The 17,686-nt window shown below is 39.4% G+C and overlaps 1 protein-coding gene across 2 annotated transcripts in view; it reads right to left on the reverse strand.

Moving 5' to 3' along the window:
• Window positions 1-17,635, reverse strand: part of KIAA1549 (KIAA1549 ortholog) — a 161,021-nt gene extending 143,386 nt beyond the window's left edge. For both annotated transcript variants that reach the window (XM_061198794.1, XM_061198793.1), the window contains exon 1: window positions 17,614-17,635. The gene's annotated coding sequence lies outside the window, so the exon portion shown is untranslated. The remainder of the gene's footprint in view (window positions 1-17,613) is intronic.
• Window positions 17,636-17,686: the final 51 nt, after the last annotated feature.

Below are 17,686 nucleotides of genomic sequence, written 5' to 3' on the forward strand. Positions count from 1 at the left end.
GATAAGATCTTAGCAGTGCATGACTGAAGTATCAAGAATCATAAGGTTTTTCACGATCAAATAGACAGACATTTTTTAAAATTGATTATATCCATTTGCGCCAGAGTATGGGAAAATAGGCACTCTCAGATTCTAGTGGTGGAGGTGTAAATTGGTATAGCCGTTTGGGTGGATGATTTAGCCTTATCTATCAGAATTTAAAATCAGCTCACCATCTGGTGCGGAAAATTCCACTTCAAAATATATATATATATATACTTTTGTTTTGCTTTGTTTTGTTTTTGCTTTTGCTTTTCTTTCCCTTCCTTCCTTCCTTCTTTCTTTTCTTTTTTTTTAGCCAGGCTTAATTCAGACAGGTAAATTCAGCCAAATAATTCAATCAGATAAAATTCACCTGTTTTTAAAGTGTACATACAGCTCAATGAGTTTTGACATGAGTAACTGCCACCACATTCAAGATATGGAACATTTCTATTGCCCTAAAAAGTTCCCTTGGGGCTTCCCTGGTGGCGCAGTGGTTCAGAGTCTGCCTGCCAATGCAGGGCACACAGGTTCGAGCCCTAGTCTGGGAAGATCCCACATGCCGCGGAGCATCTAAGCCCGTGTGCCACAACTACTGAGCCTGCGCGTCTGGAGCCTGTGCTCCGCAACGAGAGGCCGCAATAGTGAGAGGCCCGCGCACCGCGATAAAGAGTGGCCCCCGCTTGCCACAACTAGAGAAAGCCCTCGCACAGAAACGAAGACCCAACACAGCCATAAATAAATAAATAAATAAATAAATAACCCTTTTAAAAAAAAAAAAGTTCCCTTGTGCCAGCCTACAGTCTATCCCCTACCCCAATCCCTGGCAACCACCAATCTGATTTCTGTTTCTATAGCTTTGCCTTTCCCAGAATTTCATATAAATGGGATAACACAGTATGTAGCCTTTTGTGTCTAGTTTCCTTTACTTAGCATAATGTCTTGTGATTCATCCGAGCTGTTGCATACATCAGTAATTTGTTCCTTTCTATTGCTAACTAGTATCCCATTGAATGGCTATACCACCATTTGTTTATCCACTCACCAACTGATGGACATTTGGGTTGTCTTCAATTCTGTTTTGTTTTGGCTGTTATGAATACAGCTGCTATAAATATGTGCTTCCAGGTCTTTGTGTGAGCACATTTTCATTTCTCTTAAGTAAAAACCTAGGATTCGAATTGCTACGTCATGTGGCAAATGTATATTTAACTTTACGTGAAACTGCCAAACTGTCTTCCGAAGTGGATATAATATTTTACATTCTCACCAGCAACGTATGAGAGTTATGGTTGTTCCACGTCTTTGTTAGCTCTTGGTTTTATCAGTCATTTTAATTTGAATCATTCTAGTAGCCATGTAGTGATATCTTGTTGTGGTCTTTAATTTGCATTTTCCTGATGACTAATGATGTTGAGCAACATTTTATGTGCTTATTTTCCATTAATATTTCTTTTTTGAAGTGCCTGTTTGAATCTTTTACTAATTTTATAATTGCATTGTTTTCTTATTATCAAGTTGTAGGTATCTTTACATATCCTGGATATAAACTCTTTTTCAGATAAGTATTTTTGCAAATATTTTCTCCTAGTCCATAGCTTGTCTTTTTTTTTTTTTTGGCCGCACCGTGCAGCAGGCAGTATCTTATTTCCCCAACCAGGGATTGAACCTGTGTCCCCTGCAGTGGAAGCGCACAGTCTTAACCACTGGACTGCCAGGGAAGTCCCCATAGCTTGTCTTTTTATTCTCTTTTTTTTTTAAGATTTTTTTATTATTATTATTTTATTTATTTTTGGCTGTGTTGGGTCTTTGCTGCTGCGTGTGGGCTTTCTCTAGTTGCGGCGAGCGGGGGCTACTTTTCATTGCGACGCGCGGGGTTGTCACTGCGATGACTTCTCTTGTTGCAGAGCACGGGTTCTAGGCGCGTGGGCTTCAGCAGTTGCAGCATGCGGGCTCAGTAGTTGTGGCTCACGGGCTCTCACAGGCTCAGTAGTTGTGGTGCATGGGCTTACTTGCTTTGCGGCATGTGGGATCTTCCCGGACCATGGCTCCAACCCGTGTCCCCTGCATTGGCAGGCGGATTCTCAATGACTGCGCCACCAGGGAAGCCCGTCTTTTTATTCTCTTAACAGTATCTTTTGAAAAACAGAAGTTTTTAACTTTGATGGAGTCCAATTTGTAATTTTTTTTTTTTGGCTTATGCTTTTTATGTCCTATCTAAGAAAATTTTTATCTAACCCAAGGTCACAAATATTTTCTCCTATGTTTCCTTCTAGAAATGTAATGTCTTAGCTCTACAAGTCATCTGAGTCAACTTTTATATATTTTGCTAGATAAAGTTTGCAGTTAACTTTTTGCATAAGGTGTCCAGTTATTATAGCACTATTTGTTGAAAAGACTACCATTTCTCCATTGAATCAATTTTATACTTTTTCAAAATTTATTACAACGTACATGTGGGTCTATTTTTGGACTTTCTATTCTGTTCCCTGTAAGATCTATCTATCACATGAGGGAGGGGAGAAAGCAAGATTAGAGTATAGTGTAATTCCATTAATGAAAAAAAAAAGTATTGATTGGAAATCCACTTTCCCACTGGGAAAAGAAATAGAATTCGGAGAGGGGTTGAGGAGTAAATATTTGAAGAGAAATGTTCACTTTCATGGAGAGGAACATTCATTTGTTACTCTATATCTGAATACATCGGACTATAATAATATTACATCATTTGCATTTTTAACACAAGCATACTGCTTTTGTATTTAAACTTTTTTTCACTAAAAACTTTATGAGTTTGAGGGGAAATTAGAAAATGGATGAGACACATTCTGGATGTTAAATCAGCTGATGAAATATGAGGAGAGAAAAGAATAAAAGATGATTCAGAGGTTTTGAGGCCATATGTGCAAGGGTAGATCAAAGGAAGCCAGTGGAGAGGCTGGGGTGGAGGACGAAAAAGGTTGGGTGTTGAATGCGCTGACTGTGAGGAGCTGGGCCAGCACCCAGGGAGTGATGTTAGCACGAGTGGTGGGTGGTGGAGGTGAGCCTCAGGCTTGGGAGATAAGGCAGGTAGGGCTAAAAGTACAGATATGGAAATCAGTTGCACAGAATTATTAGCTAAAGATGTGAGAGTGAATGACTATGCCTGGGAAGAGAGGAAAGCAGAGAAGAAGGCTGAAGACAGGCCCTTGAGAAAGACCTTCATGTTGGAAAAACTGAAGAGGAGGCAATGAAAAAGGCAGGGAAAGACTCTGAGAGAAAGCTGAGGAGAACGACTGAAATGTGATGTCACCAAGGGCCTAGAGGGCCGTTTCAGAAGGCCACGGTCAATGTCAGGGACAATAGGACTGAGAAGATCTCTTTGGACTCGATGACATGGTCATTAAAAAGAAATTTTCTGTTGAAATGGGGATGGAGAAGGGTAATAACAAGGGTAAAAGAATGAGCTGGTTGGGAAATAATGGAGGCTACAGAGAAAGGTATCTGGCAGGGCTGAGATATGTTTTAGGATAGATAAGCCTGAACATCCCTGTAGATAGAAGAGAAGGTGTCTGAAGACAGCGAGAGAATAAAATGCAAGGGAGGGGCTTCCCTGGTGGCGCGGTGGTTAAGAATCCGCCTGCCAATGCAGGGGACACGGGTTCGAGCCCTGGTCCGGGAAAATCCCACATGCCGCGGAGCAACTAAGCCTGTGCGCCACAACTACTGAGCCTGTGCTCTAGAGCCTGCGAGCCACAACTACTGAGCCCGCGTGCCACAACTACTGAAGCCCGCATACGTAGAGCCCGTGCTCTGCAACAAGAGGAGCCACCGCAATGAGAAGCCCACGCACTGCAACGAAGAGTAGCCCCCGCTCGCCGCACCTAGAGAAAGCCCGCGTGCAGCAACGAAGACCCAACGCAGCCAAAAATAAATAAATAAATAAAATCTATTAAAAAAAATGCAAGGGAAAGATAATTGACAGAGTAAATTCTCAGAGCTCAGAGGAGGTGGAATTAAGAGAAACATGTAATTCTTTTGAAAAGGCAGAGCCAGCAACCCGCGGTCCAGTATCAGGAGAGTGGCTTGATGCAATTAATTACATTACAGTAACAAGAGGCAATGTTACGCTTCTGTTACAATAACTGTGAGGAAACATAAGATGTGTTTGGGTTATAATGTTAAATGGAGAAAAACTAAATATAAAATGGTTTATGAATTGACATAAAGTGATGTGTATGACTGGAAAGGAATTGTATAATACTTAAAATTGCTGTATTAAGATGATGAGATTATGAGCGTTCTGTCCTTTGATGTTGTTATATTTGTGCTTTCAATAAAAAAGTCTTCCTTCAAGAGAAGAGAGGAAAGGACAGATGATGATGGGGCAAGACGAAGGGCTTAGGTGGTCTTTAAAGTGCTTTCTCCCTCTTCAACACCCTAAGTCTCAGTGTTACCTGGCAGGATTTGGACAATAAATTTAGGATTTTTTTTTGGAAAATTGAAAAAAAAAGGAAACGATCAGCGTGGCCTACAGTAGGTAGGGAAGTTTTCATGGACTACATGGGGCTTCAGCTGGGTCTTGAACAACGAGAACAATGGTAAAGTTTGTGAAAGGAAAGAGGAAGAAAAGGAGAGAGGGTATTGCAGAGAAAAGAAAGGTAGGGAGACAAGGCAAAGAAAGGCAAGGTAGAAATTGCAAAGGCAAGAAGGTAGAAATGAACAGAATGTGGGCACAGGATCGGGCCACTTGCCTAATGAGAAAGAGCTATTTACAGAAATTTGGGAAAAGAGCAAGTATGGTCAGATTGTAGCAAGCAAAGAGTTTAGACCTGCCATGATCCAAACCAAATAACTACCTCGATTTACCTCAATCCCTAGGAAAGACCTCCTGCCTATCAAAATGGAAGCCAGTGGAAAAAGAGAGATCCACGAAGTGCCCATGACCAAAGATACAAGGTTTAAAACCAAGATCCTTGTCTTGGATGGATTGGACTGGAGACGTCTGTCCCTCTTGCACAGTCTGATGGCCATAATGGCAAGTAAGAATGTTCCTGAAGCAGGTTTCCAGGCCTCACCTCTCTGTTGCATTTTCCCTTACCTCCTTCCCCCAATCCCCTCCCCGCCACACACACAAACTGTCACAGATCAACTGGTTCAATCCTCTGCCCACACCCTCCATGGCCGTTTCCTAATATAGCCCCAAACCCACGGGCAGCTCCCCTAAGACGTGCCAAAAATCCATAGGAGAATCGTGGCAGCAGTTGGTGAAAGAATCACCCTCCTTCTCTGGCATTTTACTAACTGCAACTCACATCTGACTGGGTTCTAAAACTCATCGACTCTGGCTCAAGTTCAGAAGGAGAATAATGATGATACCCTAGCTCAGTTCCTTGTTCTTTCCTCTGGTCATGAGTGCGGATCAATTACATGCATAAGGAAAGCCAAACCCACTCTATGGATCTGTCTTAATCTCCCTGCTTTTCTGGAAAACTCTTTCCTCACTCAAATCCCTAGAGGGATACCCTTCCTAGGAGAGATCTCTGCTCTTGAGCCTCCTGTAGTTGTGTCCATCACTTCTCCACTCATCCGTCCCTGACCTCCCCAACCTGGGTGTGTCGCCCTTCCTCTGTGCACAGCCCCTGGGATACCTCGGTCACGGCACTGACCATGTGGAATAAATCTTCACGTGTTTGTAAGTTCTTCAAGGGCAGAGACCTTCTTGTTTTCACCTCTTTATTCCTGGGTGTCTAGTGCAATGCTTGACAGGTTGTAGGCCTCAATTAATACTTGGAGGTACAAGAACCAAGTTCAAAGCCAGTCTCTTTCCTCACCTCACCCCTCCCTGCCCCCATTAACAATTAAGCTAATTAATTAATTAGGGGAGCATGAGTTTGTCCATAGTCCTTTGGTACCAGAGCCAGAAGAATGTACCATGGCATCTACTTATCCATCCTTACACTGACAGAGTAACTTCTCAGACTTCAAAGTATGTCAAGAAATGCTGATTCCTGTGCTATACAGTATGAACTAGCAACAAGAGATTGCTTAAAGGGACTTCCCTTGTGGTCCAGTGGTTAAGAATCCACCTTCCAATGCTGGTCAGGGAAGTAGGATCCAACATGCCGTGGGGCAACTAAGCCTGCAACGCAACTACTGAGCCCGTGCACTCTGGAGACTGCATGCCACACTAGAGAGAAGCCTGCGTGCTGCAACGAAGAGCCCGAGAGCCACAGCGAAAGATCCCGCGTGCCACAACTAAAACCTGACACAGCCAAAAATAAATAAATAAAAGAGATTGCTTAAAAAACATAAAAGGGGGCTTCCCTGGTGGCGCAGTGGTTAAGAATCCGCCTGCCAATGCAGGGGACACGGGTTCGAGCCCCGGTCTGGGAAGATCCCACATGCCACGGAGCAACTAAGCACGCGCACCACAACTACTGAGCCTCATGAGCCACAACTACTGAAGGCTGTGCACCTAGAGCCCGTGCTCCGCAACAAGAGAAGCCACCGCAATGAGAAGCCCGCGCACTGCAACGAAGACCCAACGCAGCCAAAAATAAAATAAATAAATTTATTTAAAAAAAAACATAAAAGGTCACTTCAGACATGACATTAGCTCGGCCTCGTGCAGAGTTTGTTAAGCTATAGTAATTGGCATCAGCAAAAGTTTATTAAATTTAGTGAATAAACTTAAAGGCTCTTCACGGAAAAAGAGAAAGAACACAATCTCTGCCCTTTAGGAAATGACAATCTCCAAAGAATAAAATATGCTTACAAAATTTGAATTTTATAGGCTCTGGATGAAAATTGTGAGAAGCTGGATGATAAAATTACCTGCCTACAAACAGCTCTGTGTGGAGCTCATTCACCATTTAAAAGAGCAAATTAAGAAATTTCTAGATCAGCACTGTCCAGAAGAACGTTATGCAATGATGGAACTGTTCTGTAAATCTGTGCCGTCCAGTGAAGTAGCTGCTAGACACAAATAGCTATGAGCACTCGAAGTGTGGCCAGTGTGACTGAGGAGCTGAATTTTTAATGTTGTTTAAGTTTAATGAATTGAAGGTTGAATATCCACATGTGGCTAGTGGCCACCATATTGGACCGCACAGCTTGACCATGAAAAAAAAGTACAATGACTGCCGTGTGGTAAACTAAGTATACAGAAACTGCCAATGTAGAACTCGCTATTCAGATTCAATAAGAAATCCTGGACTTGGTCCATGATGGCCATTTGATATCTATGGCAAACACCACTTTCTGTACCTGAGTTTCCTCATCTGCAAAATGGGAATAATTATAATAGTAACTATGTCATACCACCCTCAGTACTGTGTCCCTCTAACCTTCTGAGAATCAACTTGAAATCCAGGTTTGGGTGTGAGGGGCTTCTGCCTGAGACTCAGGCCAGAGCGGAACTCAGGCACCATCACCCGTGACCACAAAAGATGTTGGAGTGAGCCCCATGTGCAGGATGGATTAGCCATCAGGTGAATAAAAAATAAAAGACATCTGCAGATGAAACATCTGTAGTGAAAACAAACACTTCATTAATATAAAAACAAATCTTCAAAAGCTCCCCATCACTCTTCAAACAAAACCAGTTGCTCAGCATGACCTGCAAACGTTCACAGACTCCTGCAGGGACATCCAGCCGCTGGGACCATCCTTCCAGGCACCGTCCCAGGGCCTCTTAACGGGCTCTCCCACTGGCCCTGGCCCTTCACCCACCGTTCATCTGATGGGCTCCTCCTCAGCCCAGCCTTCCCTGACTGCCCTGCCCCCATCTAAGTAAGCGATTCCTGTTAGTCTCTTCTTCATTAGCATTTACTATTTGAAACTGTGTATTTAATTTTGTGTTTGGTTTCACGTCTTTGTTTGCCATTAAATCATAAATCTCCATGAGGACAGAGACCATTACTTCTTGTTTAGAGAGGGGTATTTACACAATGGTTAATTGTTTAGACTCTTAGGCTAGGACTATCTGTATTTTGTGTCACAGCCCCATCACTTATTAGCTATGATGCATTAGCCCCTCTGTGCCTTAGTGTCCTCATCTATGAAATGGAACAATTGTAATAGTAACTGCCTCATCGGGTTGTATAAGGATTAAACAAGTTGGTATATCTAAAGTGCTTAGAAAAAAAGCTAGCATATAGCAAGCTCTACTTTAATGTTAGCTATTATTATCCTTTGCCACTAATTGGTCAATGCCTGGTACAGTGCCTGACACATAGTATGTTCCCAGTAAATAGTTACTGAATTAATGACTGAATTTCCATCAGGCTACTAGACAAATGTTCTGATCTTTTTTTTTTTTTCCTAACCACTTTTGCCATCTTAAAGCAATGACAGTAATCCCTAAAAGTATTCTAAATAATTATGACAGTGACCAGTTAATTTATAGTGTGATGTTGACCTCTTTTTAAATTGAAGTATAGTTGATGTACACATGTTAACTTGTTTTTAAAGATATAGATGCCAAGTTAATGAAGTATCTACCTGCCTCTAGCTTCTGAGAGTCTGTTAAATATTATACAGTGCCTGTGCAGTGTCTATAATCTTCTGATGTTCACTATTCATTCTGTTGACATGAAGTAATATATGCAGAGTTTTCTTTGTGATCTGCTCGTCTTGTAAGCTTGGAGATAAGTTCGGCTTAGTCATAGTGTGGTTGACAACACAGGGTTTAGGTAAAGACACGGTTTATGACTTTGAATACTGTTTTATCATTTAATAGCCATGTAACTTTGGCCATGACTTTTCTGAGCCTTGGTTTTCCCGCCTAAAAATGGAAATGTTAATACCTACTTCATAGTGTTGTATGAAAAAGTTAGATAACCAGGTAAGTCACTCAGTATTATAATTGGCATCTAATTATATACAATAATTATTATTGCTCAATTCTTTGTTGGAATTTCATTTAAGAATTTTGTAACTATGTTCAAAAATGAAATTGGCTTCTAATAGAATTTTTAAGGATTTTTCCTTGTCAGTGTTAAGGACAGCACCTATTTAACTCACAGAATTAATTTGGGATTATACCGTATTTCTCATTTTTCTAAAAAGGAACTTTAATTTTTTTTATTACACATTGTAGAAAAAGCAGAATATACCAAGAAGCAAAGTTATGAATATTAAAATTATCTGTAATCTCACCACTCCAAAAGAAGCACTGTTAACATTAGACCATACGCTCTTCCAGACACTTCAAATGCATAAATGCACGCACACACACACACACACACACACACACAGAATACTGATATAAAATTGGGATCAGACTGTACATAAAATTTTGTTTCATTCAACAATACATTATGAGCATCTTTTCACCTTAGAAATACTTCCAGGACATCATTTTTAATGGTGGCGTTGTATTCCCATATATGAACCTATCCTAAGTTGTTCAGCAAATTCCCTAATGCTGGACACATAGGTGGTTTCCAATATTTTACCACCAGAAGTAGTGCTGCATCAGACATTGTGCTAGATATTTTATTAGCCCATGTTCATCCTCTACCCGTCTCCACCATGCTATTTGCTTCAGGAAGCTGACCTTTGCAAGACTGCATCGTTGACCTTCCTCCCTCTCCTGTGGGTTTCATCAATGGGAGGCACCAGCAAGAAATTAGACAGCAGAAAAAGAGGGACACAAGGGTATTTATTCCCCCAGGTCCTCCCTGAAGGGTTACTAGTTGGTGGCGTCCATGAACATAAGAACTTGAATTCATCTGGTGGCAGCTTCTGTCCTACGGCTACTCTCCCTGGGCTCCTGTAACAGTCCCTCCCCTTGCACCTTCATGCGTAGGGTGGTGTCCCCATCATTGCTAGCCCAAGTACTCCACCAACCCTTGTAGGCTTCCCTGAATCTGACTCATGTCTTTGTAAATAGTCCTTCATTACATTCTCCCCACTTATCCAGTTTAAGTGTGCCATCTGTTTCATGCTAGGACCCTAACAAATATAAACAATTTTGTAAGTAAATCTCTCTATATATTTTTATCATCACATGATAAATTTCTGAAACTGGAATTATTTGATCAAAGAGATGTATATTTTTAAGATCTTTTAAGATCTTGCCAACTTGTCTTCAATAGACTCTTCCTCCAGCAGTGCATGAGAATGTCAGCCTTGAGACCCCTTGTCCAACTGGGTATTATACTTTCTTTTCGTCTTTTGTTGTGTTCATAAACACTGCTATAATATGGAGTCATATCTTCAAAAGTGTGTGTTAGGGGGAGATTACCTATTAATCATTTTAGTCCATTTATTTTGGCTGTTCTTGAATAATTTTTGTGTTTTCCTCTGCTATACCTATTATAAATTGACATGCTAGCCCACACTTGGTCTTTAAGAATTCATTAAAATTTACCTGATTTCATCTTACCCATTTGCATAAGGGCCACCTCTACCTCTATGCTCTGTCAAAGGTGAAATCGTTTTGGGGTCACATCTCTCTTTGCAGAATCTTGCCACTCTTTGGACTTCAGTGAAGTTGGTTGACTTGTGACCACAGTTCTCCTGGGCTCAAGAAAAGTTATGATTTTGTAGGTTACCTAGCCTTTCCTTGGGACTTCCTACATCATGAGGTGAAGTACAGCTCCCCATTTAATTTTTTGAAACTTTAATGAAATCTTAAGGATCTTTTTATAAAAGCAAAACATCAAACTATCCAATACCCACATTCAATGTGCTAATAGAAAGAATCGATATCCTGCTTCTCACGTGCTAAATGGAAAACTACTTATATAAATGTTGAAGAGGAGTATGAATTGCTTAATAACGAAAAGTGTTCCCCAGCTGCCATGTGCACTTGCAGCAAATACTATATAATTTGTGAGTATCTCCAGAACTACTGATTAGAACACAAAGAGGAGGGAAAATGGACACTGGAAACTACTGGGAAAAAGCTATTTCGTTTTGTAAGATTCTATTGCATCCACGCTATCTGAAAGGCAGGACTTGGTAAGTTCATTTGTTTTTGATGTTTACATCAGTGAAATCCTCTGCAAAGTCTAAAACCACGTTTCCAGTGTTGGCAGGGGTACAACCCAAAGACCTGCACAGCTTTCAGAAGCAATCACCTTTTGTGTTGAGGACATAGCATAAGTGATGTGGAGAAACATTTCCCTGGCTCCTAAATGGTGTAAATCATGAGCAGAGAGAAGCTTCTAAAGTAGAGACCCAGGCAGAGCCCTCTTGCCCAGGTCTAAGGGCAGTATTGATCTAACTCATCTATGTTTTGATAATTAAATGAGTAAAAGGACTTAGAACTGTACTTGTCACACAGGTAAGGTACAATGAATGGAAGCTGTTATAATTATCACTATTTCTCAACATTGATGAGACATACTAGCTTTATGTATCTTAAGGATACTGATTTAAGTCCCTGTGGCCTTTTATTTATTTATTTATTTATTTATTTATTTATTTTTTATAATTTATTTATTTATTTTTATTTTTGGCTGCGTTGGGTCTTTGTTGCTGCGCGCAGGCTTTCCTTTAGTTGCAGCGAGCGGGGGCTACTCTTCGTTGCAGTGTGCGGGCTTCTCATTGGGTGGCTTCTCTTGTTGCAGAGCACGGGCTCTAGGTGCGCGGGCTTCAGTGTTTGTGGCCCTCGGGCTCAGTAGTTGTGGCTCGCGGGCTCTAGACTGCAGGCTCAGTAGTTGTGGCACACGGGCTTAGTTGCTCTGCAGCATGTGGGATCTTCCTGGACCAGGGCTCGAACCCATGTCCCCTGCATTGGCAGGCGGATTCTTAACCACTGTGCCACCAGGGAAGCCTTATGGCCTTTTATTTAGATTCCAAGTTCCAAAATAATTCTATTTGGTATTTCTTTAAATGTTATCTATCCCTTCTTGGTTGCCAAAAACATTCTTTATTATTAAAGTTCAACAATTTAAAATATTTATTCAGATTTCTTGTTTTAAACGATAATATTTGACAGGACACTGGGAACACTTTTGAACTTCAGGCTCGGCTTATTTTTTGTTTCCAATTCTAGGAAATGCTCATTACAACCCTGATTAAGCTGCTAGTCTAGTACTTCCTCAGAAATTCTTTTTAATCTACAGTTGTTGGCACATACATACAATGGAATATTACTCAACCATAAAAAGGAACGAAATTGAGTTATTTGTAGTGAGGTGGATGGACCTAGAGTCTGTCATACAGAGTGAAGTAAGTCAGAAAGAGAAAAACAAATACTGTATGCTAACACACATATATGGAATCGGAAAAAAAAAAAAAAAAGGTCACAAAGAACCTAGGGGCAAGATGGGAATAAAGACGCAGACCTACTAGAAAATGGACTTGAGGACACGGGGAGGTGGAAGGGTAAGCTGGGACGAAGTGAGAGAGTGGCATGGACATATATACACTACCAAATGTAAAATAGATAGCTAGTGGGAAGCAGTCACATAGCACAGGAAGAACAGCTCGGTGCTTTGTGACCAGCTAGAAGGGTGGGATAGGGAGGGTGGGAGGGAGGGAGACGCAAGAGGGAAGAGATATGGGGATATATGTATATGTATAACTGATTCACTTCGTTATAAAGCAGAAACTGGGCTTCCCTGGTGGCGCAGTGGTTGAAAATCTGCCTGCCAATGCAGGGGACACGGGTTCGAGCCCTGGTCTGGGAAGATCCCACGTGCCGCGGAGCAACTAGGCCCGTGAGCCACAACTACTGAGCCTGCGCGTCTGGAGCCTGTGCTCCGCAACAAGAGATGCCACGATAGTGAGAGGCCCACGCACCGTGAGGAAGAGTGGACCCCGCTTGCCTCAACTAGAGAAAAGCCCTAGCACAGAAACGAAGACCCAACATAGCAATCAATCAATCAATCAATAAATAAATCTTTAAAAAAAAAAAAAAAGCAGAGACTAACACACCATTGTAAAGCAATTATACTCCAATAAAAACGTTAAAAAAAAATCTACAATTGTATTTCTGTGTCCTAATGCTTAGGTCAATAATTGTGCTGGTAATACTATAACTCTCTTACTCAGTCCTTCCGTGTCTTGAATTTGATTTTTCAATTAATCTTTGGCATTGCTGATTGGCTATAGTATAGATTTAATTATATAGTTATATACTTTTACTAAGCATAAAACATTTAAGTATTATCTTAATTTTTATAGCACTTACAAATACATTAGTTTTATCCTAATCTGTTTTTCCTCTAGTATTTTCATGAGATGCCAAGCAGATCTAACATTCTGCTTGAAATTTGTATTTCTACAGTTGGTTTTGGTTTTGCTCTTTTTGTACTATTACATTTTTTTTTATTGGTCTCAGGCTATTTTCTCCCTTTCCTCTTTCTTTGAGTGTTTTTCTACTGATTTTTGATGTTGAAGCTTTTGTTTCAGATGCTTTCATTTGTATTTTAGAGGATTTTGTCAATTCCAGTAGATACTACAAAAAAGTGTGTTTGCACTTTATAGGTCATCCTTTATACCTTAGAAACAAGCTTAAAAAATGTGAATTTACATTTAGGGCATCAACCATGTTAGAAACCTTCAATTCCCATGAATAACCTATGATATTAAAAAAACAAATATAGAATCATTAATGTATTGTTCTTCTTAATGACATAATTATATCAGTATCTTTATCTATAAAATATTTTAATTAATGAAATATGAACCAAGAAGCAAAGTTTAGCAGTTAGCCTCATTTTAATGAGGCAAATGTTACAGAAAATGTTTTCAGCTCTTTTCCATTTAAGAACAGTCTTAGTTTCCTCAATAAGGTAGCAAATGAGAACTGGCTCCTTGTGCCACCTACTTACTCAGGATTCTTTCCCTACTGAGAACTTCTATCAGTAATTGGTCAATATCAGATTGATCTTTATTGAATTGTGCAAGGAAAATCACTGGGATAAATCTCCGTGTCCTATTTGTGAACACCTAGTTCATCATGCTCAGTAGACAGTGACTGCCAGCATTGTTAGAAATTTGTTGGGTTTTTTTTTCAATTTCACATTATTAAAAAATTTTATTGTTTATCAAAGTAATACTTGTAATTAATTTTTTAAATCATATAGATCATAAAGAAATTGAATCCATAATTAATAACCTTCCAAAACAGAAAGCAACAGGCTGAGATGGGTTCATGAGTGATTTCTACAAAACATTTAAGAAAGAAATTATACCAATTCTCTACAATCTCTTTCAGAGAACAGTAGCAGAGGGAATAATCCCTAACTCATTCTATGAGGCTGACATTACCCTAATACCAAAACCAGATAAAGACATAATAAGAAAAGAAAACTACAGACCAATATCTCTCATGAACTTATGTACAAAAATCCTTGACAAAATATTAACAAATCGAATCCAAAAAAGTCTGAAAAGAATTATACACCATGATCAAGTAGGATTTATCACAGATATACAAGGCTGGGTCAACATTTGAAAATCAATTAGCATAATCCATCACATTGACCAACTGAAAAAGAAAAATCACATGATTATATCAATAGATGCAGAAGAAGCATTTGACAAAATCCAACACTCATTAGTGATAAAAACTCTCAGTAAACTAGAAGTAGAGGGGAACTTTCTCAACTTGATAAGGACTATCTACAAAAAAACTACAACTAATATCATACTTAATGGTGAGAAACTCAAAGCTTTAAGACAAGGATGTTGTCCCCTCTCAGCCCTTCTTTTCAACGTGGAACTGAAGTCCTTGCTAATGCAATAAGACAAGAAAAGGGTGGTACAGCCATTTTGGAAGACAGTTTGGTGGTTTCTTATAAAACTAAACATTCTCTTACCATATGATCTAGCAATCATACTCCTTGGTATTTACCCAAAGAACTTGAAAACTTATGTCCACACAAAAACCTCCACATGGATATTTATAGCAGTTTCATTCATAACTGCCAAAACTTGGAAGCAACCAAGATGTCCTTCAGTAGGTGGATGGATAAACTGTGGTACATCCAGACAATGGAATATCATTCAGCACTAAAAAGAAATGAGCCCCCAAAGACATGGAGGAACTAAATGCATATTACTAAGTGAAAGAAGCCAATCTAAAAAGACTACATACTGTTTAATTCCAACTATATGACATTCTGGAAAAGGCAAAACTATGGAGACAATAAAAAGATCAGTGTTTGCCGGGCAGGGGAGGGGAGATGATAGGCAAAGCACAGAGAATTTTTAAGGTAGTAAAAATACTCTGTATGATATTATAATAATGGATATATGTCATTATATTTTTATCTAAACCCATAGTATATACAACACTACGAGTGAACCCTAAGGTAAACTATGGACTTTGGGTGATAATGATGTGTAAAAGTAGGTGCATCCTGGGGCTTCCCTGGTGGCGCAGTGGTTAAGAATCTGCCTGCCGATGCAGGGGACACGGGTTCGAGCCCTGCTCCAGGAAGATCCCACATGCCGTGGAGCAACTAAGACCGTGTGCCACAACTACTGAGCCTGCGCTCTAGAGCCCACACGCCGCAACTACTGAAGCCCGCGTGCCTAGAGCCTGTACTCCACAACAAGAGAAGCCACCACAATAAGAAGCCTGTGCGCCACAACGAAGAGTAACCCCCACTCACCACAACTAGAGAAAGCCCGCGTGCAGCAACGAAGACCCAATGCAGCCAAAAATAATGAATAAATGGATTTGCCTTAAAAATAAATAAATAAAATAAATAAAAATAATAAATAAATTAAATTTTTAAATTTTTAAAAATAAACATCTAAAAAAAAACAAAGTAGGTGCATCCTTGCTAAAAAATACACCATTCTGGTGAGTGATCTTGATAATGGGAGAGGCTATGCATGTGTGGGAGCAGAGGGTATATGAGAAACCTCTGCACCTGCCTCTTAATTTTGTTATAAACCTAAAACTACTCTAAAAAAATCAAGTGTGGGACTTCCCTGGTGGCACAGTGGTTAAGACTCCACACTCCCAATGCAGGGGGCCCGGGTTCAACCCCTGGTCAGGGAACTAGATCCCACATGTATGCTGCAACTAAGAGTTCACATACCACAACTAAGAAGGGCACATGCCGCAACTAAGGAGCTGGTGAGCCACAACTAAGCAGCCCGCCTGCCAAAATTAAGATCCAGCACAACCAAATAAAAAAAAAAAAATCAAGTGTACTAAAATGTAGCAAATAATATATGCCCAACCATAGGACTATGATTAATAAATGATACATTAAAAAATATAATGCAGCTATCAAATATAATTGTGAATGCTTTCAATTATGTGGGTAAATGCTTACAAAACAATATCAATCCAGAAGAGCATAATATGAAATTGTATTTATAGTACACTCTCAATATTTAAGAATATGTGCATGGAAAAAGACTGAAAGAAATAGCCTACATTATTAACAGTGATTGTCTCTATACAGTCATATTATGGGTGATTATATGACTTCCTTCTTTTTTTTTTTTTTTTAATTTTATTTATTTATTTATTTATGGCTGTGTTGGGTCTTCGTTTCTGTGCGAGGGCTTTCTCTAGCTGCGGCAAGTGGGGGCCACTCTTCATCGCGGTGCGCGGGCCTCTCACTATCGCGGCCTCTCTTGTTGCGGAGCACAGGCTCCATATGCGCAGGCTCAGCAATTGTGGCTCACGGGCCTAGTCGCTCCGCGGCACGTGGGATCCTCCCAGACCAGGGCTCGAACCCGTGTCCCTTGCATTGGCAAGCAGATTCTCAACCACTGCGCCACCAGGGAAGCCCATGACTTCCTTCTCAATACTTAATTCCTGTATTCTCCAAAATTTCTACAATATTATTGTATTCCCCCCCCCCAAAAAAATCTTTTGGAAAAATATTCCTAAATAATAAGAGTAATTCAAGGATACATAATACATTATTTTAAAACTAATAATGAATGTGAGGGGATGGATGTGCTAACTAACCTTATTGTGGTAAACACTTTGCAATATATATGTGTATACAGATGTATCAAATCATCACCTCGTACACCTTAAACTTACACAATGTTATATGTCAGTTACATCTCAATAAAGCTGGAAAAAAAATTTAATAAAAATTATAATAACATTACAAATCAATTTACAAAAACTCAAAACAGTACCTAGAATAAAATTCATATTTTGAGAATATAGTAATAAAAAGGAAATTACTACATACACACATAACATATAAATGAAATTTATTTATGAATGTTTAGATGCATACACTTGAAAGTTACCAAATAGGATAAAAAATACATTAAAAGAATATATGGCATTATCAAGTGGAGCTTACTCAAGAATTTAAGGATGTTTTAATATCATGAAAACCATGAATATAATCATATTAGGTAATTTAAATGATTAACATTATATGATTATATCAAAAGATACCAATTCCTACCAAAAGCTTCCAATAAACAAGAATAAAGGATGTTATTTCCCTTATTATAATAGAGAATATTTGTTTAAAACCAATAATTAACTTCATATTAAATGAAGAAATATCCAAAAATATCTTATTACAATTTTATTTAACAAAAAGATATAATAGAAATATATAAGAAAAGACAAATATTTTTGCAGCTACAATTTTACATTTAAAAATAAAACCAAACAAGCCATCTAATACTGTTAGAACAAAGACAACTTACCTAAAGACAAATATTTTGAAAATCAATAGCATTCTGAAGATAGAGATTCCCATACTTAGTAGCAATACAGATA

Source organism: Eubalaena glacialis, chromosome 8 (genome assembly GCF_028564815.1).
Source record: "Eubalaena glacialis isolate mEubGla1 chromosome 8, mEubGla1.1.hap2.+ XY, whole genome shotgun sequence".
Taxonomy (NCBI): domain Eukaryota; kingdom Metazoa; phylum Chordata; class Mammalia; order Artiodactyla; family Balaenidae; genus Eubalaena; species Eubalaena glacialis.